Source organism: Myotis nattereri (genome assembly GCF_964212035.1).
Source record: "Myotis nattereri genome assembly, chromosome: 17".
NCBI lineage: Eukaryota > Metazoa > Chordata > Mammalia > Chiroptera > Vespertilionidae > Myotis > Myotis nattereri.
Genome location: NC_138092.1, coordinates 45,001,153 through 45,023,628, shown reverse-complemented (window position 1 = coordinate 45,023,628; position 22,476 = coordinate 45,001,153). Strand labels below are relative to the sequence as shown.

At 47.8% G+C, this 22,476-nt stretch overlaps 1 long non-coding RNA gene across 1 annotated transcript; it reads left to right on the top strand.

The window, feature by feature from the left end:
• Positions 1-2,465: 2,465 nt before the first annotated feature.
• Positions 2,466-22,099, top strand: LOC308533529. Its single transcript, XR_013997096.1, has 4 exons — positions 2,466-2,939; positions 3,635-3,789; positions 21,233-21,464; positions 21,658-22,099. It is a non-coding gene; the product is annotated as an uncharacterized lncRNA (long non-coding RNA).
• Positions 22,100-22,476: the final 377 nt, after the last annotated feature.

Here is a 22,476-nt window from a genome sequence, read left to right as displayed (position 1 = left end):
TCAATTCAAAGAACATGTTACCCACCTGAAAGGTGGTACCCAGGCACCCCCAGAACTAAATCTGCCTCCTGCACCTCCTGGTGTCCCTGGGGATGTGTTTAGGATGGTTTGACTGGGAAAACTTAGGGAAAAGGACTTGGAAAATTAAAACAGTTCACCCAGAGGGCAGGAGTTATCTTCAGAGTCTTCCTCCATCCAAGTGTCATCCCTGTTCCCACTGCCAGCCCTCCTTCAGCTGTGACAACAGGGTTTGTTTTTCTCTGCAGTGGACTCGGGGTTATACATACAGGCAACTAGGTGAACGTTCTGTGAGGTCGTTAGGGTTTCTCAGAATGAGTCATTTTTTCAAAAATAACAAAACCTCTCGACATCACTTGATTTCAGCATGCTGGCCAGGCTCTTGTAACCTCTTTTGCAATTGCATTCCTTCTTTCTCAGGCCTGATGACACGCCCCCCCCCCCTCCCAGTGGGGCCCTGCTGATAGAGAAGCCCAGCCCAGGATCGGCAGGGCCTGGTCCAGAAAATATGTAGGTTTCAGATGATGGGAGGGAAATGCCTGGAGGCTCTGGAGGGCAGCGGGTGAGAGGCCACAAGGTCGGAGAGGCTGCCCTGGCTGCTGGCCCTGGTTCCTCGCTGGACTCTGACAAACCGCCCTGGCGCTGCCTTCTTTGTCCTCACTGGGCCTGGCTAAGGCCCTAAGAACAATAACCAGCGTCTGCTCATTGCAGTTTTACAGAGCACAGTTCACTCCCGGCACCACATGCACAGATGAGAACAGCGGAGACAGAAGTTGAATGTCTTGCCCAGGTCCTTGCAGTTGAGGATGATGAGAGTCTGCTTACTGAGCCAGGCACTTCACCTCTCATCAATCCCAACAGGTGGGTTAGCATCCTCCCCATTTTCTAGACGGAGAAACTGAGGCTCTGAGAGGTTCAGAAACCTGCCCAAGGTCCCAAGGTGAGTGGCGGAGCTGGAATTGACACCCAGGGGTGCCTGCCCTCAGAGCCTGTGTCTTTTCCAAAGCATCACATGCAAATACTGCTCTCACACGCCCTTTGCACATGACTCCACCGGCACTGAGCATCACACATGTGAATTGGCAGTTTCCACATCTCTGCCCCATGAGTGCCTTAAGGCAAGGAGAGGGGTTTACCTCTATTCCCTCAACACACAGCTCACGGGTGATATCCACACACACAAGCAGCCATCGCTGGATGAAGGCCCTCAGACTGTGGACCTGGACGTGTCCGCTGTACACATAGCCACGCCCAGGCTGGACCCTCGGGGCGCCGCAGACCTCAACACGACTCCTTGGCTCCCTGGCCTCAGTGCGGACAGCCGCCTCCCTGGGCCCCAGCTTTCTCCTTTGTGCAGACGTGTAGTAGGGCAGGAGACACGGAGGACCCTCACGCATGATGGTTCTGAAACTGTGTTTTCTCAAGGGGTCAGGGCCGAGCGCATTTGTTGTTTGAATAATATTTGTCTGCCAAAGGGTGGAGAAAAACTCATTAACAGTTTGTAACATTGGCCCAATAGTATTCTTTGCATTTATTTTTAATCTTTTATTATAGATGATATACAATATTAGATTAGTTGCATATGTGCAACATAGTGATTTGACATTTATATGTTCTCCAAGGTAGTCAGTCACCGTGGTAAGTCTAATCATCTGTCACCGTGCAAAGTTATTGCTCTGTTATTGACTATATTTCCCATCACTTTTTTCACACATCCCCATACTCCCTCCCCTCTGGCAACTATCAATTTGTTCTTTTGAGTCTGTGTTGGTTTGTTTTTGTTCTTTGTTGTGATTTTTGTAAACTCTACATATAAGTGAAATGATGCAGTATTTGCCTTTTTCTGTCTGACTCATTTCATTTAGCATCATACCCTCTCGGTTATGTATGTTGTCATAATGGCAGGATTTTATTCTTTTTTATGGCTGAGTAATATTCCATTGTTACTTCCTTATCCATTCATCTATTGCTGGACACCTAGGTTGCTCCCATATCTTGGCTACTGTAAATAATGTTGCAGTGAACATAAGGGTGCATCTATCCTTTTAAACTCGGGTTTTCATTTTCTTTGGAGAAACACCCAGAAATGGCATTTACTTTGGTTTCTGTAAGATCCTTGCACAAAAGAGGCAGTGGAACCTCAGAAGTCTTAATTCTGTGTGACTCAAATCCTATGTGAATGAAATAGGTACGTATGCCCCTAGTAGCACTATTGCTCCTTGCCTCTGCTCTAGGACTCCTGCTGGATGTCACTTTCCTACCACCCCCATCCTCTCCTGCCACCTCATCCCCAGGCTGGGCTGGATGACCCTCCAGAGGCTTGGCTTACCTCGGGGCATGCATTGCTTTCCCACTGAAACGCCTGTTTCTTTGTCTCTCTTCCAGGAGACTCTGCACCCGGGTTTGTTTATCTGTTTCCTACTATACTCTGTGCCCCGTGGCTCTTTGTATCTCTAGCACCTAGCCAGAGTGCGGCCTGGAGCTGCCACTCAAAAAATGTTTGATGATTGCACAACTCCACCATTCCCTTCCTCCCGCAGGATCCTCTGCACAATCGCCCTGAGAGCTAAGTAGTTGTTTTCTCTTTCTGCCCATTTTGAAGACGCTAAGACTCGAAATACTGACTGGCTCAGCCAACGCCACTCAGCCAGGAAGGGGTAGTGGCTGCACTCAAATTGCAAAATCACAGTTAAGAAAATTTGGGGAGGGGGGTCTTGAAGGGCACCTAAAACAGAGCTCTTCAAACCTGTTTGTAGCAAAGGAACCTTTGTTTTATTCTTTCCCTAGTGACATCTCAGAATCGTAATGTAAAAAGTTTGGAGGAGGACCTGCTCTTAGTAAAAGAACCTTAAGAAGAAGAAGGGTACTTGAACCCCACTGGAAAACCGCTGATCCAAATAAATGTGCTAGAATGCTTACAAGTATGTTCTTTTATTATTGTTGTTGTGACTTTTAAAAAATGTATTTTTAATTATAGTTGACCTGCATTTAGTTTCACATGTACAGCATATAATTCCACATTTACATACCTTACAAAGTGATCACCACAGTAAGTCCAATAACCATCTGTCACGTACAAAGTGATGACAATATTATTGACTCTGTTCCCTATGCTGTACTTTACATCTCCGAGATTTATTTATGTATCTATGTTCTCCTTCAACTAACACCCCAGTTCTCCAAGGTTGTCTTTCCCCTTCCAAACCTCCCTCCTGGCCACCTCTGTGTCAAGCACGGTGCTCAATGCCTTTGAGGATACCAAGTCCCTTGGGCCTGGGGACCAGGATCCACTTTGGCCCCCAGTTTCCTTCCTGGGAACCTTGGGAAAGTCACTTAATCTCTCCCTGAGCCTTGACTGTTTCATCTGCAAAACGGCCCCAAGGCTTGGATTGACTGGGAGTCAATTGTCTCACGCAGGTAAACATCCACTGCAGGACTCGTCCAGTGTTCATGGCATCTGTATTTCACAGCTCTCCAAAACACCGTGCAAAAACCCCAGGAAGGACCAGAAATCAGTTCTGGGCACACACACTTTACTTTGATGATGATGTATTTATGGCGACTTGCCTCCCAAATGAGTTGGTTTACATTTATGACAGCGACCTTTCTGTTCAAGGTATTAAGAATGAAAAAGCGGACTGACCGCATCTCACACACCAAGAAGCGATGTTTCAGATGAGAAACAGATGTGGCTGAAGATTGGCACAGCCTCCAAGTGGCAAGGGCTTGGGAGACCCAGTCCTAGAGAGTGAAGCAGGAGGAGGAACGCAGGTAAGGGGAGGAAGGGGCGGAGGCATCCCTCTGTGTGCGGCTCCTATTTCCCCACCTCCAGCCAGCTGACTCTGGAGGTGATGACAGGTGCCGGGCAGGACAGATTATTCTACCAGGAGGCGATGCATAAGTTGGAGGCCTCCGAGGGAAGCAGGAGACTCAGTGGTCTCAGAAAGGAGCTGCTTTTCCTCTCTGTGTCTCAGTCGGAAAGGCAGCAGATGGATGGGTTCTGCAGGAACCTCTGGGTGCCAACTTCTAAGCCGTCTATTATTTTTTAACAATAATAATCCTCTAACGTGTATTGTGGGCCCCGGTCTTTCACAACCTGGTTCCACTGCCTTTGCATCCTGGTGTCGTGGGGAAGAAGGAGGCTGGGCAGGGCCATCAGCCCTCCTTGACAGGTAAGGACACTGAGGCTCAGGATGGCCGGGGTCACAGAGTGCAGGGATAGCAGCACCTGGACTGGAACCTGGAGGCTTTCACTCCTTTGCCAGTCCTCCTCCTAGAACCCTTTCCTGCCAGAAACAGCCAGAAACCTGAGCCCTGGAAGGGTGGTGGGGGAGAGCAGAGATGCACTGCCCCTTACCTCGCGGACTCCCCTGCTCAGCCAAGGCTCCGGCAGGAATGTGGCCTCATTGCAGGCAGCAGAACAGGTAGGCCCGGCCCTCTGTGCTCACACCAGCACACCCAGGTCTCTGATCGTCCTTCTGTGGTTGGGTCAGAGAAGGCAGATTCCCCTGCAGTACCCATACCTGACAGAAGTCCTGGAGACTGAGGTGAAGTTCAGAGGTCTTGAGGTCACAGTGGAAGGCACGAGGCATGATGTTTGCAAAGTGGTGGGAGGCCAAGGTTTAGACTGTATCCAGAGAGAGAGAGACACTGACAAAAAAATCACATAACCAAGGAAGTTCTGGAAGCCATCTTGCAACCAAAAATAGAGCTAGCATAGTGAAGAAATAGAGACAAACCTAGTTTTCCCAGGCATCCATGAGCTGCTGGATAGATCAAGCATTGCCTGAAGCACATGCTCTAGACTTTTTATTTACATAAGACGATAAATTCTTTTAGTTATATATGTCAGCTTGAACTGGGATTTGCTACTTTCAACCAGAAGAGTCCTGGTACTGCCCCTCTAGCTCTGAAATATTTAACATCCTCAGAGGCAGTGTTTCAGCTGTGATGTCAGCCAGGTAAGTGTTGTTTGCCTCATTGAGGTCAATGCAAAATAGAAATGAGACTTCAGCTCACCTCATACCCATCCCTACCTGGCCCATTGCAACAAGAATGTGTTGGTTTTAAAACATGTCCACAGATTCTTTGTCCTACTCACATCAAAAGATGGAGACTAATTTCTTTCCTCTTGAATGTGGCCCAGCTTTAATGACTCATCCCTAATTAATAAAAGGAAGTAGAAGTGACACTGTGATTTCTAAGGCTCATCATAAAAGCAATGCTGCTTCCATTGATGCTCCTCCCGGGAGCCTAGCCACCATGTTGTAAGGAAGCCCAAGCCACATGAAGAGGCTGTTAAAGATGTTTGACTGACAGTCCAGCCAGCAGCAACTCTAGACCTGTGGGGCAAACTGCCTTCCAGCTGAAACAGTGGAACTGAGATAAGTGATTCCCTGCAGACTCAAAAGCAAAGTAAATGTTTTATGGCACTAAATTTTAAGGGTGTTTTTTTTTTATGCAGCAATAGAGAACTGGATCAAAAAATAGCTATTAAATAGTTATAACACATGTATGCTTTTCATTTTATCCTTTTCTCCCTATTACATCTTGTGATACAGTTGTTGAAACCCCCACATTATAGATGGGAAAACGCAGATTCAGAATGAGAGAGACCAGCCCGCGGCTCCCTCAGATAGCATGTTACAAAGCTAGGGGTTTAAGTCATTCCTCAAGACCTTCATCCTTTTGAAAATAACTTCAGCAGACATTTCCTTACTTAGCTGTAGTACTCAGGGAAAATAAGTAAATCAAGCTATAGTATCTGCCACGTGAAAGCTCCCAGGAAGAAAAGAAAGCACAGCAGCCAGGAACGAAAGGGCAGCTATCTTCCAGGGGATCTAACATAACCAATCAGCTCTAGCCATTCCCAGTTCACTGGTCATAATTGACATTCCCATCGTCTAGTTTTCCATTTGGGGACAAAGACCAACCCCTTGGCCAGAGGAGTGCAGGAACCTGGACTGGCAAGACCCCAGAGTGGGACGCAGTGAAGAAAGGGGAGATCCCAAAAAGAAAATGAAGGATATGGACAGTTGACAAGAAAGTCCGTACACCTCCCTTATTAGATGGGTGCTCCCCAGAGACAGAATCCCCAACTTTCTTATCAGTGAACCTGCTGCTCTACCCAGTAAAACAACTCAACAAATCCATCAGGACTTGAATGATTTCATCCTTCAGGTTTCCCTTTGTGTCCATTGTAATTTCATCCTCATAGGGAGAACATGGGCCTGGAAGCCAGGAAGACCAAAGGTGCATTCCAGCTTCAGTAACCCTCTCTGTGGCTTTGGTCAAGATCCTTTATATCTCTATGCTTCAGTTTTTCTATCTGCAAAATAGGAAGGATTAAACAGTACACTGCCTGAAAAGCACTTAGCATAGTGCCTGGCACATAAAGAGATGAGAACTTTGCAGCGCCTGCTAACTCATCCTAAAAATAGCTGGCTCTTCTCGGTACATTCTGTCAGCTCAGCAAATCCCAGCTAGGGCACTGTGAGATTGTGAAAGGCAATCTCTCTAAATAGGGGTCAAATATTCTTCTCAGCCGAGAGTAACTCACAGAAGATGCACATGAAGATAAATGAATGGTCCAGTAGTACAAGCTCTTCCCACCCAGGCTGTGGTCTGGTTGTCTGGATCCTCAAAGATAAGAGGCAACTGGCACATTCTACTTCCTAGAGAGAAATATGAGAAAAATATCCCTTATTAAATCAGTCATTCAAGTCATCTGATAAACAGTTACTGAACGTTACCAGCTCAGAAACTGGTAAATGCAAAAGTAAGTGTAGATCTTATGGTCAAGCTATTTATTGAAATCTTCAAGCATTCCATCATCCTCACATTTATTGAGCACTTAGGTGTCACCCATAGTTCCAAAGCTTTACATACATGAGATAAGTTCTTTATCCCCATTTTACTGGAAGCCCCAGAGTAGCTACAAGTTAAATAACTTATCTGGGCTCTTGAGAAACTCCCTACCTGGAAAGCTTTCCATCATTTCCCTGATGTTGGGGGCTTCTAACATAGGAAGGGTCATTGGTTGTCATAGAAACAGCATAAGAACTAAAATATAGTGCCAGTTGGCTGCTGGCAGGCTAATAACACCCTCTGGACTTTCTCCTTTCCTTGCTCAGGCTGTTCCTCACCGTGGAAGGTCTTTCCCACCAGTTTCTCAGAGTAGCTACCATCTACTCATCTTTCAAAGCCCAACTCCATCACCACCACCTAGGCATAATCTCTCAAACTTCTGTACTTGCCCTCTCTGTTGACCCTTACATTCTGCCAAAAGTTATGATTGGCTTTGCATCTGGCTTACTTGTCTCCATTCAATGAGTTCTTCTTCAAATCAGAGAGCATGCTGTAGCCAACTCTGGCACTTACGTGTGGATTCAACAGGCACTAACCCCATAGTTGCCTGGCTCATAGCCCAAAGTAGGTGCTTGGTAGCCATGTACAGAATGGGGTCAGGTGTGGAAACTGACAAAATGAGACAAGGCAAAGAGAAATGCTTGCATCCCAGAGTTAAAGCATGCTGAGCCGCCAGCAGGTGCTATGAGCAAGAAAAGCCAGCAGGTTAGACAATCAAGACTCTCTCAGATGTAACAGTTAGACTGCCCTCCAACTTGGCCAACTCCGTCCTCGCAAGCACGCTGCTGGATTCCCCGGTTGCCACCCAGAGTACATGAAAAGCAGAAGTTACATTCTTATTTTGTGCAACTTTTGGGAACAACCACAGCATCTGGTGCTATGGCTTCTACACTATCTTCCGCCATTCTCTCCCAATCCAACTTGTCCTCCCATCCACAGGAGAACACCTAAATGTGTCTCACTTTAAAAGCTTCATTCATGAAAATACAAATTTACAAAAAGTATAGATATCAGGTGGTAGTGATGATTTGCATTCCAGGGTCAGCATAGAGTGATGGGGGAATACTTGGGGGGGAGATATAATGGAGGGGGGGTGTCTAGTGAGAATCTGGAATTTGCCACCTCCCCCTGAATACCTTCTCATCTGCAATGCCTCTAGAATTTATTTTCACAAAATATGTGCTGATCCATGAGAAGTAAAGAGTCCTCATGATCAAATGAGTTTAGCAAGTGTGCCTGCTCTTAAAGATCCTCCTGATCACCATTTGGTTATTCAAAACTCTGAGGAATCCAGAAGTTTCACTCTATTGAGCCCTTCTTTTAGAAATGCTGTTGATCACAGAACCCTTTTATTACGGAATTTCTAAAACCATGCCATAGAATTTCTTTCCAGAGAAAGCTATCTTGAGAAAGACAGTAAAATGAAGTGGATAAGAGCCTGGTGTCTGTGGCCAGATAGCCTGGGTGTGGATCCCAGCAATGCCATTCACTCCCGATGTGACACAGGAACGCTACTCTACCTGTGCTCTGGGCTTTCCTTTCCTCATCTGCAAAGTGGGGGTGATAAGAGGATCGGCCTCATCAGACAGGGGGGATGTGAGGATTGAAAGTATTAACACATGTCAAGTTCTCAGAATAGATCCTATATATTATAAGTGCTCAATATGTGCTTACATTTATTTAGAAGGTAGGGCCCACATATCATCCAACACCATGAAGACAGAGGTATTAAACATCTCATTATAATTTCAGCTCAGCCCCAAATTTCTGGGAAACAGTAGAGTGTAATGTGACAATACTAGGAAAATAAAGTTAAATCCAAGAAACGATAGGTGTTAAGAAAAGCATGACCAACTCTTGATGGTGATTCATGATGACTCCCAAACAGTGGATGAGAGGAGAGAAGTGGTCCAAGGCTTTTGGTGGAGGACATCTGCTGTGAGTAAAGCCCAGTCACACCACATGCATGCTGTGTGATCCAGGGCAAGAAACCTAACCTCTCTGTGCCTAGGAATAAGAATAGCGCTGGCCTTTTAGAATTCTTTTGAGGATGAGTAATTAAATGAACAATGTCTGGCTTCTAGCAAGTAAAGGTAGCCCTGATTTTTCAAGTCTTAAAGTGGTAATGTCAATGTTTTTGCTCTTACTTTAGTTTTTTCTTGGAAACATATAGACTTAGAGACTCTAGAACCAAGGGGTACCTGAGAAGTCATCCAATGAAGCATCTTTATTTTGCTGATAGGGAAACAAGGCCCAGAAAGAGCAAGCATTTCCTCAAGTCACATGGCAAGTGAGAGGGGAAGAGAAGGGACAGCCTTCCTCCAGTGGCACGTACAAAAAAGTGGGTAACCTTTTCTGGATTTGGATCCCCACAGTGCCATTTCCTCCCCATCTAACTTAGGTGTCACCCGCAGTTCCAACGCTTTACATACATCATTCATACATCAGACTCAGAAGCAAAGTAAATGTTGGGGATGGGGAGGAAGTGGGTCTTTAGAGTGACATGAGGATGGCAGAAAGTGAACATGCAATCCAGGAGAGCAGAGGACAGCTGCTTGGAAAAATAGTCCCGAATCCAAAGGCATTGTGTTGGGCTATGTCATCACAGCAGTGCAAGAATGCCTGACCATGGCCAACAGAAAGAACCACCGTGATTCGCTTGTGTGCACCTCTGCGCTGCCTTTGAAGAATGTTTGCAATCCACATCTCACTCACTTTTCTTCTCCTGACAAGCTCATATGGTAGTTGTGTTACCCTTATTTTCTAATATATTCAGAAGAGTTAATAACAAGCTGGTAAGCAGCTCGGGGAATACTCCCAACCCCCACTGCTGTGAGCCACACCTGACCTGGAGCCATCCACTCCATATGGGCGGGATGCTAACTCTAATACAAGGATTTAACATAGACTTTAAATATTTGCAGTCACAAAATAGTTCTCCTGAGGAGAATTATTCTATCTCCTGTCCCACCTTCTCTGAGGAACTTTCCCTGACCAGCCCAATCCAACAAGCCCTCCCTGCTACTCTGAACACCTCTGGGGCTTGCTGTCTGCACCCTGATGGACCCCTGTCAATCACCACGTGGTTTTAGAGGAGAAAGGCTCAATATCTCATCATTTAAATCCAGTTTCACTCACAGTCCCTTTGCACCTACGATGCCAGGCTCCACGTTGGATAATGTTCACCCCATCTCCTTTGATTCTTGCAGCCACCCAAGAACGCCTGTCTGATCACTGCTGTACCCTCATTACTCAGACCAGGACTGAGCACACAGTAGGTGCGCTGTGCATGTGTGTCGCACAAGAGAATGAATTATTGGGCTCCTTTGGTGTCCTGGGCAGAGGGAGGGGGATGTAGAAAGCAGTGGGCTGAGTAAAGAAGGAGGGGAGAGAGGGGAAGACAGAGCATTTCCGAAGGAGGAACTTTGAGCTGCCACAGCTGCCCTCGGGTGCCCTGGCAGGGCACAGCTGGGTGCAGATGCTGATCTTCCCCCTCCTGCTCCCCTAAGTGGAGAGCACCCCGGAACCACCCAGAGCTGAGCCCTGCCCCAGAGCAGGCACAGAATTGAAAACTAAACCTGGAATCTTTAAAGGCAAAGCACACCTCAGAGTGCCTAGTCCGCTGATCTGCTGCTTCATTTACAGCAGAGAGATGAGATAAAGGAGGTGGCTGGAGTTCTCCCCAAGAAAGGGAAACTCAGGCCTCGTGGAGCTCTGATAGTAACAATAACAGCCAGTATATCTGCGAAGGTTCCAGAAAAAAATATTATTCCAGGTGGTGCCAATAAAAAAAAAAAGCATTTCATGAAGGGCCATGTACAGTGTGAGCTGGAGCTGAGGCTCCCAGGGCCAGCATCAGGGTGAGGCCAGGACACCTGGAGCAGCAGGGGGAGGAGACGGTATTGCCAGTGCTCAAAAGAGGTGATGGGAACCACCAGGGTGAAGGAACACAGTTGCCCCCAATGATGCAAACCTCTTCTTTCCACCCTCAGATTTCCTGCCAGGGCTCTCACAAACTCAACGGGACAACAGGGAGCAGGGCAGCCGGGTATGCAGTGGACAGGGTCAGCCTCCAGGGCACAGAACAGGGCAGGGAATGGATCTGGGGGGACCACGGAAAAGAACTGGCAGAGGTGACCATCTAATCACCATTCAGAGCTTTTCCCACTGCCTGGGGCAGAGGCTGGCACAGACTAGACCCTCAGTACATATTTGATGAATAACTGAATTACAATAAAAGTTAGCCAGGCATCCCCAAGCCCCAACTCCCAGGGCCCCTACAAACTGCTTTCTCACAATACTCAGCATGAGCATCAAAGGTGCATAAAGTTTACACACTTACTTACACACATACACACACACACTCCTATGAGTTCTAGCTATATGGTGAGCATGTCTTAAACCTTTGAAATTCATGATATCACTCCCTATGAGATAAGCTTTGGTGTCTCTATTATTCAGACATGGAAACTGAGGCTTAAAAAGATTAATTAGTAGCTTTCCTGGGGTGACTCACCTGTGAGAGGCTGAGCCAGGGCTCCACCCAGGTGAGTCTAACTCGGAGGTCCATGGCCTCAACAACCATGTTCCAATCCCTGAGCCTGGGACAGGGCCTGCCAGCTGATGGGAGTTAAGGAATCATGGTCAAATGGAACTCTCCCTACAGTCTCCATGTGGGTGGAAGGTGATGAGTGTAGTTATGAACATGGGCTGTCCCTCGGTGCAAAATGGAATCACTTTGGGCTGATCTGAGATGTTCCCCACAGCCTGCCTGAGGGAACTGGAATGGGCCTTCCAGTGTCTCACTCTGACCCCCGTATCACTAGGAAAGCACCTGCCTCCTTCCTCACTCCCTACAAATCAATCAATGAGCATCCGTTAATGCCCGGTGGGGGCCTGCAAAAGCCAATCAGCTGGAAGTGCCAGCTTCTTTGGAGAGAGTATAGGGGAACTGGCAATGGTGGCTGGGGGCAGAATGCTGCCTTTGTAGAAAACAACCTACGCAAAACTCAGAAAATGAACCCAGAAAGGACTGCGTTGATGGTGCAACTCTTGTTTGCCTACCATTTGACTTCTCGCAGGAAGTATTTTTAAAGGGTATTTTTCTCCCTTACTGAACAGTTCCTCATTGAGAAATTTTCTTTTGTGACACTTGGACATCTCAGCTCCCAAAGTGATGATGGGACTTTTTTTTAAATTTCCACTTCCAGGTTTGGGTTCACTTCTTCATTCATCTGGAAGAGCAGAAAGGATTTCCAAATGCTTACCAAACATCTCCTCGGAGCACTAAATTCGGGCCTTGTCTGAGACCCCAACTGTCACCAAGCAAAACCACGCAGCACCGGATGGGATGTGTCCATCCTCTCTACCTCTCCCCCATCCCTGACTCACACACTCGGCACAGTTTATCAGCCTCCTCCATGTCCCACCAGACGTTATGAAGCAACATGATAAAATCTGTTAGGTTTGGTAAGAAATAGAATGTAACCTGATGGTGAAACTATCATGGGCTCCAGAGCTAATGAGCCCATGATGATTCTGAAAACTTCCTTACTCCCTGCCCTTCCTGGAGGCCAAGAGAACAGAAACCATCACCCACTATGGTGGCCTATGGACAGGGTCCTTCAGACCCCTCACACCTCCTTATCACCAAGCTGCCAGGCCACTCTGTGCTCCAGTCCTTTGATAACTATGGTTGTAGCTCCTGCCTACTCTGCTAGCCTTCCTCAAACTCCACACCAGCAACACCAGGCTCCTGTCCTGCCTTACACAGGCTCTGCTGTTCTGTCACTCTACCTTGGCTCATCAAGTTTCCTCTGCCTGAGATACCTTTCTCCCTCAGTCTTTCCCTGGCAAGCTCATACTTATGCTGAAAGACAGCTCAGACTCACTGAGTATCATTTCCTGAGCCCCACGCTACTCGGCTTCCCTCTGCTTCAACATCCACCACCTCATGTTGACAATGTCTGCCTCTGGTCTGCCTCTAACAGTGGGCCCTGAGTTCTGAGAAGACCATGTCTGACTCCTCTCTGATTCCCAGAGCCCAGCACAGGGCCTGATCTACAGTGAGTGCTTGGAGGAGCACTTTCTGGAATCTGGCCCAACACCCTTCATTTGCTCTCATCCTCTAAATGGGCATGTGAATTGGCTCAGCCCCTGCCCAGAGAAACAGGAAGTTAGAGATCAGTACAAAGTGGCTGAACCCCCTCAGCCCACAGGCTCTCCCACTATTTGTGGTGGGTTGTGAAACAGAACATGGGCAGCCCAGAGAGGGGACCCAGGAAGCTGTGGGTGGTGAGGGTCCCCAAGGGGAGATGATCCCATCAGGGAAGCAAATGGTCCATCAGGTATAGGTCTCATGGGTCCAAAACCATCCATCCCTCCAGAAACCATCAGTAGAGCAGCATTTCTTTAGCTGAAATCTCTCATCCTGGTTAAAATGTAAAGTCCCATGGCAAAGATTTCTAAGCTGTCTTTATCCCTACAGCTTTTTTTATAATCATCAAGTGATATAGCAGAACCTGTGCCCACCATCTTAAATGATTTCATAACAACTCTATGAGATCAGCATTATTTCCCCCATTTTATGGAAGAAGAAACTAATTACAGAGAAATTAAGTTGCCCACAGTCACACAGCTTCTTAAATGGTAGAGGTGGAATTCAAACTCAGCTCTGTTTGGCCCCATGGCCCTCTTCCCCAAAAGGTTAAATGGCCTCCTGGAACAAGGGGAAAGTCTCCGAACAGGAACCAGGAGACCTGCCATGTGACTTTGGCCTGGTCCCAATCATTCTGACCCTTGATTTCCTCATCGTTTTTCTCTGAGCCCAAGGCTACACTTGGCTCAAGACACATTTAGCATCACTTCCTCTACAGAGCCTCTCCCAACCACTCCATGTCATAGTCAGTTGGAGAACTAATCAAACCTTCCTTTGGCTCCCACTGGCCCCATTGTCCCAGCACCTATATATCAGTTAGTTATCGCTGTCTAACAAACCACTCCCAAACTCAATGGCTTCAAGCCAGCGGTCAGAAAACATTTTCTTAAAAGGCCAGATTGTAACTATTTTAAGCTTTGTGGATCATACAGCCTCTGTTGTAACTACTCACCTCTGCCTTAGTAGCTCAAAAGAAGCTATAAATAATGCATAAATAAATGGGCATAACTGTAAAATTTTACTTATAAAAAAACAGGCAGCTTGCTGGACCACAGGCCATAGCTTGTAAGTCCATGCTTTGAGAAGTAAGCATTTATCATTGCTTGTGAGTCTATGAGTTAGCTGAACTAATCTGCTCATCTGGGGCGGGCTCTGCTGATCTTGGCTGACTCACACATGCATCTGTGGTCATTGGCCAGATGCCTGGGGGTTAGCTGGTCTAAGATGCTTATTTGCATACTTGATAGTTGGCCTTCTCTCAGAGAAGGTGACAGAGATGACTAGGCCATGTGTCTCTCCTCATCAAGGAGATTAGCCTTTGTTTTACTAGAAGTTCTGCAAGGTTCCTAGAGATGGTGGTAGCACACAAGGCCAGTTGAGGCTGAGGCTCAAAACTGGCACACTGTCACTCCCATCACATTTTATTGAGAAAGCACATCACAAAACCAGCCCAGATCCAAGAAGTAGGAAAATAGCCTTGGTCTCTCGATAGAGGAGCCGGGAGGTCACATTGAAAGGGCGTGGGGATAGCACAGGCCAAAGAACTGTGGTCATTTCCAGTTATTCCACCAGTTGCACTTGTTTATCCATATTTGTTACATGCGTGCCTCCCTATTTTCAGACCATCAGCCCCTTAGAGATGGATTTCTATGTCTTATTCATCTTTATATCTCCAGTGATGGAACAGGGCCCTCCTATGGGCCCTCAATTCCTTCCATCCCCATCCCACCACCTCCACCCTGGTCCAAGGCACTGTCAGCTCCCACCTGGCCCACTGCCATAGTCCCCTGCATGCTGGGCGGGGTGGGGGGTAGGGGGTGGGTAGGGGGTGGTTAATATTGAGTCGTCATTGGAAACAAGTTCATATCCATTGGAGCAGGTGTACAAGGCAAGTGCAGAAGAGGCTGAGCACCTGAGAGGGGAGGTTGAAGGCTTCTGCTAATATAGAGACTTGGGCAGAAAGAGAAGTCTCGAGATTCTGATACCCTGGTCATGATTCTGCTCAGTTAGTCCTGGAGCACCTCCTGACAAGGCACCTGGGGTCCACAACGGCAGGAAAGTGCAAGAACTCTGGCACCGGGAACCGACTTGGCAAGCTCGGAGCAATGAGGGTTTAGCGTTGGAAGCCCTGGGCCAAGCCTCAGCTCTGTTTCTTTACAAATAACTTAACACAGCGGTTCTCAACCTGTGGGTCTCGACCCCTTTGGTGGTCGAACGACCCTTTCATAGGGGTTGCCTAAGACCATCCTGCATATCAGATATTTACATTATGATTAATAACAGTAGCAACAATACAGTTATGAAGTAGCAACGAAAATAATTTTATGGTTGGGTCACAACACGAGGAACTGTATTTAAAGGGCCAGAAGGTTGAGAACCACTGACTTAACGTCTCTGAGCCTCATGTCATCATCTGAAAAGTGGGAATAAAAATAAATAACCCCCTCTCATCATAAAACCCAGAATGAAAGGGTTTGTGCTAAAGGGTGTAGCAGTAAGAGCTAACCCTGTGCTTTGCCGGGAGTGGCTGTAAACGTTTTGCATGCCCGTAACTCATTCACCCCCACCACAACCTCGCGAGGCAGGTCCTGCTATTACCCCATTGCACAGATGAGAAAGCAAAGCTCAGAAATGGTCGGTGACTTGCCCAAGGTCACAGTGCTAATAGGATGTGGATCTGGGATTTGAGTTCACACTCTTTTGCTCCACATTCAAGAGGCTCCAGGTGACATTATTATCAAGGCTCTCAGTCCTCCCCAAGGTCAGGCATAACTTCCTCTTTTCTTCCCTTCTGCACTTAATTGGCCAAGTGGGAGAGAGAGAGAGAGAGAGAGAGAGAGAGAGAGAGAGAGAGAGAGAGAGAGAGAGAGAGAGAGAGAGAAAGAAAGAAACACGAACTGTGTCAGTTCTACCCTTTCCATAAAATGGACCTAATAATCCATGCCCGCTCTGGACGGGTCACCGTGAGGAATAACGGAGGTGAGGTGACAGCGCACTGTCACCCAGCACTGCCCAAATCGAAGGCTACTTCCGGACCAGACAAAGTGGACACTGAAAGGCCCAAGTCCTCACAGAGGAGCGGCTGTTACAGAGCAGGCCACCCCCAGCCAGAGGTCACCTTGTTTATGCAACGACCAGCTGATGCTGAAATCCAAGAGGCTGCCATCTGCCCTCAGAGCAGGCCTAGACACTGTTTTCCTGTTTGCATCATTGGCTTCAGGTTGCATTTTTTTGTTTAAAAAAATTTTTTTTGGCAAGGGATATTGTCCCGAATTTTTTAAGTGGTTTGGTTTTCTTTCTTTTCCTGATTTTTTTTTTCTCTGATTGCATGTAGTTCAAACAATGGCATCATTTATGGGCTACAGGCGGCCTCCTGCCACCGGTCCCACACTGAGCTCTGCTTTTTAAATCGTTGGCTGCTGTCACTCTGACCTGAAACCACAGGTCTCCTTTGAGGTTGGGTCACGTGGCATCTGAGGGCTCCAGAACCTTGGAGTCACAGTGTGGGCTAACCAGGATTCTGACTTGTTTTAAACGCATCTGTTGTTACTAAATGCCCCAGTGGTATGTTTTCCTCTCTCCCCGCAATGGGGCACCAAGGTTTTCAATGTTAACCTCCATAGGTCTAACCCTTCCTCTCTCGATTCCTTCTTTACTTTGGGAAATTTGATACATAGAGCTGGCCAAGGTCAGCTGCACTCAGCATGTATAACTGAACAGCATGTATAACACAGGCGTTCTGCCCTCCTGGATTCCTGGAATTGGTACACTTCATGTTAAGACAGTAATTGTGGAGAGGAGGCACATGAAACCCCAATAGTCACTTACACTATAGTATGAATTGGTCTCCTAGCAGACCTGAAAGCAGTTGCTCGATGAAGGAGGTGAAGATGAGATGTCCGGGAGTTACAGATGGAATGAGATCCCATAGAGGGTGGGGGAGGGTAGGAACAGAGACTCACACGCTGAAAGTGAACTTTACTTTGGTCATGAGTTTGCCTTGTGCTTGATTTACTTTATTTAACAAGTTTTATATAGCACATCTACGTGTTAGGGGCTATTCTAAGCTCTTTACAAATATAAACCGATTTAATCTTCACAACAACCTCTCTAGATAAGTATCATTCCCATCCCCATCTTAGCGATGAGGAAACTGGGGCAAACAACAATTAAGTAATTTGCCAGACCTTGCACAGCCTCTGAGTGGTGGAGCTGGAATTCCTATCCAGGCAGTCTGGTTCTAAAGTCCACGCTATTAACCTCTATGCTGTAGAAGCAAAAGAACGCAGAGCCACTGATTTTACCCTTTCTGAAAAGTAAATGAATAAACTCCTGTGATGAGTAAGTCATTTCAACATTCAACTTAAAAGGCATCAAGATGGTCAGAACAGTCATCGGAGACTGGCTTATGAATTTGAGGATGACATTTGTTAGTTCACATTTTGAGTCATCCGACAAGTATTACCAAGCACCCTCCATGCTTCTGGACACTGAGTGGCTGGTCATAAATAAGACAGTCCCTGCTCAGAGCTTACAGTCTGGACAGGGGTCAGGGCCTCAGCTGGAGTTGCAATGTAGATGGTAGGTGGCGTGTAGGTCAGCTCACTGTTGGAGTCCCAGGATGGGATGGGGCAGGTTTAGAGAAGTGACATCTAAACTGAGGCCTCACAAAGAAATAGAAGTTGGCCAGAGGACAAGGTAGGGGCATAATGAACCAGGAAGTGGAAAGAGCACGTGCAAAGGCCCAGTGGTGGTAAGAGCTGGGCAGTTAGGAAAACAGAAAGTTGCGTGCGGCTGGTAGGAGGTGGGGGTGTGGAAAGGTGAGGGTGGGAGCTGAAAGTGGACGGGCAGCAGGGCCAGACACCACAGGGCTATGTGGACCCTGATGCGGAGCTGGGTTTTCCCTGAGGTCCAGGGGGAGTGGATCAGGAGAGGTTCTGAGGATGTGTGTGTGTTTTTAAACCGGGGGGGGAGGGGGGGAGGTAAAGATTTGAATGGAATGGATCTGGGGGCAGTGGTGGCTTCAAAACACACATCTCTCCCCGTAACTGGGCCTCCGGATCTGTGGGTTGATTAAAGGAGACTGAGCCTGATTACAGCAAGTTAAATATAACAGTGTACCGCAATGTCCGGGCCCACTTCTCCTGGACACAATATAGACTTGGCAGAGAAAACACGCCCATAAAAGAAATAATCCCCAGTGATGAGAGAAGCCAAACCAGAGAGTCTTTAAAGTTACAGACTAAAGGTATTTGATTCTGATGAACTTTCATTCCCCCAGACCCCATCAGCACAGGACAAAAATGAGGATGAACAGGGACGTGTAACAGAAACTACGTCCTGCCTGTGGCTTGTCCCACCCCCGCCGGGCTCTGCTGGAACCTCAGTCTCTGCTTGCAGATCCGAGGAGGCCGGGCTGTCTCCCATGCACAAGGCAGTTCTTCCTTTAATCCTGAAACATCCACCCACCTTCGCTTTGCCACTCACCTTGTGCTTCCTGTCACTTCCCTGGTGGCACCATCATCCACAAAAGCCACTCATCCTGCTGCTATTTCCTGTGCCCATGCCTCCTGGCCACACTATAAGTCATCTGGGAAGCCCTTTGACGCAGCCACAAAGCTGAGCAGAAGTGCCGTCTTAGATCCTTGGAAACCTTTAGACACAGCTGCTTCATTCCCCAACAAATTTACTTTGAGTGTTTGCCAAATGCCAGGCACTGGGGACACAAAGATGAATAAAATCCAGTCCCAGCCCATGCACAGAGCCCAGCCTCATGGAGGAGGGGAGGGCTCTTAGGCTGGGCTAGCCCATGGGTGGCATCTGAAAGCCTGCCGCCCAAGCATGAGCACACAGCACATGGGGAATGTCACCAGGTGATGGCGGGGGGTGAGGGGGGCATTGCAGGAAGAGGGCACATGCAGGGTTTGGCCTCAGCCTCGCCTGCCATGAGGGCAGGTCTCCCCTTCGATGCTGAAGAGAGCTCTGGCATCCTGCTCCACCTCGAGCTGAGAGACAGCAGCAATAACAGTAAGAACGGCGGTAATTCACCAGGTTCTAGGCCAGCTCTGCTCAATAGCACGTTCTGTGGTGACGGAAATGTTCGCTACCTGTGCTGTCCAACGTAGTAGCCACTAGCCACCCGTGACTGCTGTGCACCGGATATGTGGCTAGCGCAGCTGATGAACTGAATTTTTCATTTTAGTTCATTTTAATGGCCACATGTGACTAGTGGCTACTGTATTAGACAACACAGTATGAGAAGCTGTGCCAAGTACTTTATGGGTAATACTAGTATATCAAGTCTAACAATAAAGCCTGACGTCCAAGCATGATTACCATCTTCATTTGGCAGACGCAGAAACCGAGGCCCGGCGAGGGTAAATATTTGTCCGAGGCACTCAGTTTGCAGGTGTGGAGCCAAGATTCAAATCCCAGCAGACCAAGCCCAGAGAGAAGGAATGGTTCCTTCATCGGACATCCATCCATTCATTCCACAGACACGTGGTCATTGTGCCTATTGTGAGCCCAGCACCGTGCTACGGATGGGGATACAGACATAAATGGAACAGGGTCTCTGGCCTCTGGGAGCAGATGATCTACAGAGGGAAACAGACTGAAGGAAGCCTCACCACCAGTGACAAGTGCAGTGTTCAAGGCCAGCTCCCGGAGCTGGGGAGCCCTCAGCTGGGGATGCTGGGGGCGGGGTGGGGGGCATCTTCCCATGATGAGGAGTGCCTGAGAGGAAGGGGTAGGCAGTGTCAGGGAGGGGATCAAGTCACCCCTCTGCCATACAGCTCATGGGACAAGTTGATTTTAAGTTGTTGAAATCAGAGCTTTGGCATCAGCTAGGCCACGGTTCTAGTCCCAGCCCCACTCCACAGTGGCTGGTGACCTTACGCAAACTTTCTGAGCTTCGGTTTTCTCATCTGGAAAATTAGGATGATAATACTTACTTTCTAGGGTTGTTATGAGGGTTATATGTGTGAAGCCCCTGTTATTTTGTAGACTTCATAGGTGGCTGCTGTTATTACTAAAATTACGATTGACTAAAGCTGCAAATAGACCAGGTCCCCTTGCTCCTCTGCCCTTCGCACCAGGACACCAAGGCACAGGAAGGAGGAGGTGTGGAATGTGGGGCTGAGTGTCAGAGGCCTGGGGTCCCCTCCAAGCTTGGTCACTCACAGGAGCACAATTGGGTGAGTCTCAGCCCCATTCTGGGTCTCCGTTTCCCCATCTCTAACATGAGAATATTGGCCTAGACTTGGTAATTTACAGGCAAATGCCTACTGGGACATCCAGGGAACTAAAATGAGCTAAGGGAACCTAATGTGGGAACATTTGCCTTTCAATTCCTGCTGGCAGTTGCCACATGGGAACGCTGACTACAGAGAATCTGAACAAAATCAGTTTTTCTGATTTTCAACAGAAGCTAGACATGCCATTTGCCACCACATGGATGGGCCCTAAGGGCACGATGCTAAGTGAAGTCAGACAGAGAAAGACAAATACCATGTGATCTTACTTATTATGGACTCAACCCAAAAAATTTTAAAAATAAAAGCTCACAGATACAGAGAACAGATTGGTGATTGCCAGAGGCTGGGGGTGAGGGCAGGGCAAAATGGGTGAAAGGACTCAAAATAGGCCTTGAATTAAAAATAGATGGTAACTAATATTGTAATAACTACATATGGTGTCAGGTGGTTACTAGACTTAACGCAGCGATCACTTGGTACAGGCCACAAATGGCTAATCACTGTGTTGTACACCTCAAACTAATATAATACTGTATGTCAACTATAATTTAAAATGCATTTTAAACTTTATTTTTTTTAAAGATGGCAACTCTTCGCATCATTTAGTCTCATCGAACACTATAAAGTTAAACAAAGCAGGTCTGGAGCCAAGGCTAGCCCAGTGCTGCCATCGGGCAGCTAAAAGGCCAGATAACTTGAGGCCCTCCCAGCCCTGACCGCGGTGACTCTGCCCCGGGAGCTCCAGCACACTGCCCCCCCACCCCTGCTGCCCTCTTTGCCCACTTCTGAGAAAACACATCTTTCAGGTCCCCTTTTCGGTTCCTTCCCCCATGTGTGTCACAAACCTATGAGGCCTCAGAGGGTTCCCCGTTGAGGGCCGGGCCTCCTGGAACCCTATGAGATGCAACCTGGCAAGTTCTCCTTGCATTTCCAGGAGCCTCTCGGAACCTCTCAGTTCCACTTTGTGACGACTGATTTCCTACACTGACCTCAGTCTCCACTGCACCAAGCGGAAAGGGCCGATGAAATAATGGTTTCAGCCACAATGTGTGGGAACAGGTGTGAAAGGAGGCTGAGCTGACAGCCAGTGAATAAAGAGCCATCCACATGCCAGGCACCATTCAAATTGTGTTGCAGGTGTTTAATCTTCATGGCAACTCTATCAGGTAAGTACTATTATCATCATCATTTTCCCCAGGTGAACCCCAAGGTTCCCAGAGGTTGAGTAACCTGCCCAGGGTCACCCAGCTAGTAAGCAACACTACTGAGACCCCAGGGGCTCGGCTCCTGAGTCCCAAACTTATAACGTATCCTCCTGATGCTGAAATGCATAGTCATTCTCCTCCTAATATTCCACAGGCTCCCCAGCCCAGTCAGGATGAAATCCTACCTCCACAGATGGGCCTGTCTGATCCAGCCCAGCCCTGCTTTCCAGCATCATATCTCACTCCCCTCATGGCATCATGTGTGCCTCTGTGCCTTTTCACATGCTGATCCCTTTGCTTGAGATGCGCTTCCCTCGTTCTCTGATTGGTGGCCATCACAGCTGACCTTTCAAAGCATCTTCTCTGCGAAGTCACCGTGGACTTCCTGTGTCTGCGTGGTGCATCTGTTTCATCACTGCAGGGCAAGCATCACCTCATGTTTGTCTCCTCGTGAGATTAACAGGGGTGGGCAAACTTTTTGACTCGAGGGCCACAATGGGTTCTTAAACTGGACCGGAGGGCCGGAACAAAAGCATGGATGGAGTGTTTGTGTGAACTAATATAAATTCAAAGTAAACATCATTACATAAAAGGGTACGTTTTTTTGTTTTGGTTTTTTTTATTCATTTCAAACGGGCCGGATCCGGCCCGCGGGCTGTAGTTTGCCCACGGCTGGGTTAGAAGCTCCTTGAGGGCGGGGCTAGGGCTTAGTCCTCTAGCCCTGATCACACAGCAGGATCAACACATGTTGTCTAAGATGACCTAGACTGACTCTTGTCCTGCCTGCACTCCCTTCATGTTTAGTGTAGCCTGACCCCGTGGGAACCATGGCTAGGGACATTGCCATTGGATCAGCCGGTGGTGCCATCCTGCATCATAGCACAGCACTACAGACTGAGGGGCTCAAACAGCTCTCACAAGTCTGAAGGCTGGAAGTCCAAGATCAAGGTGTCAGCAAGTAGCTTTCCTCTGA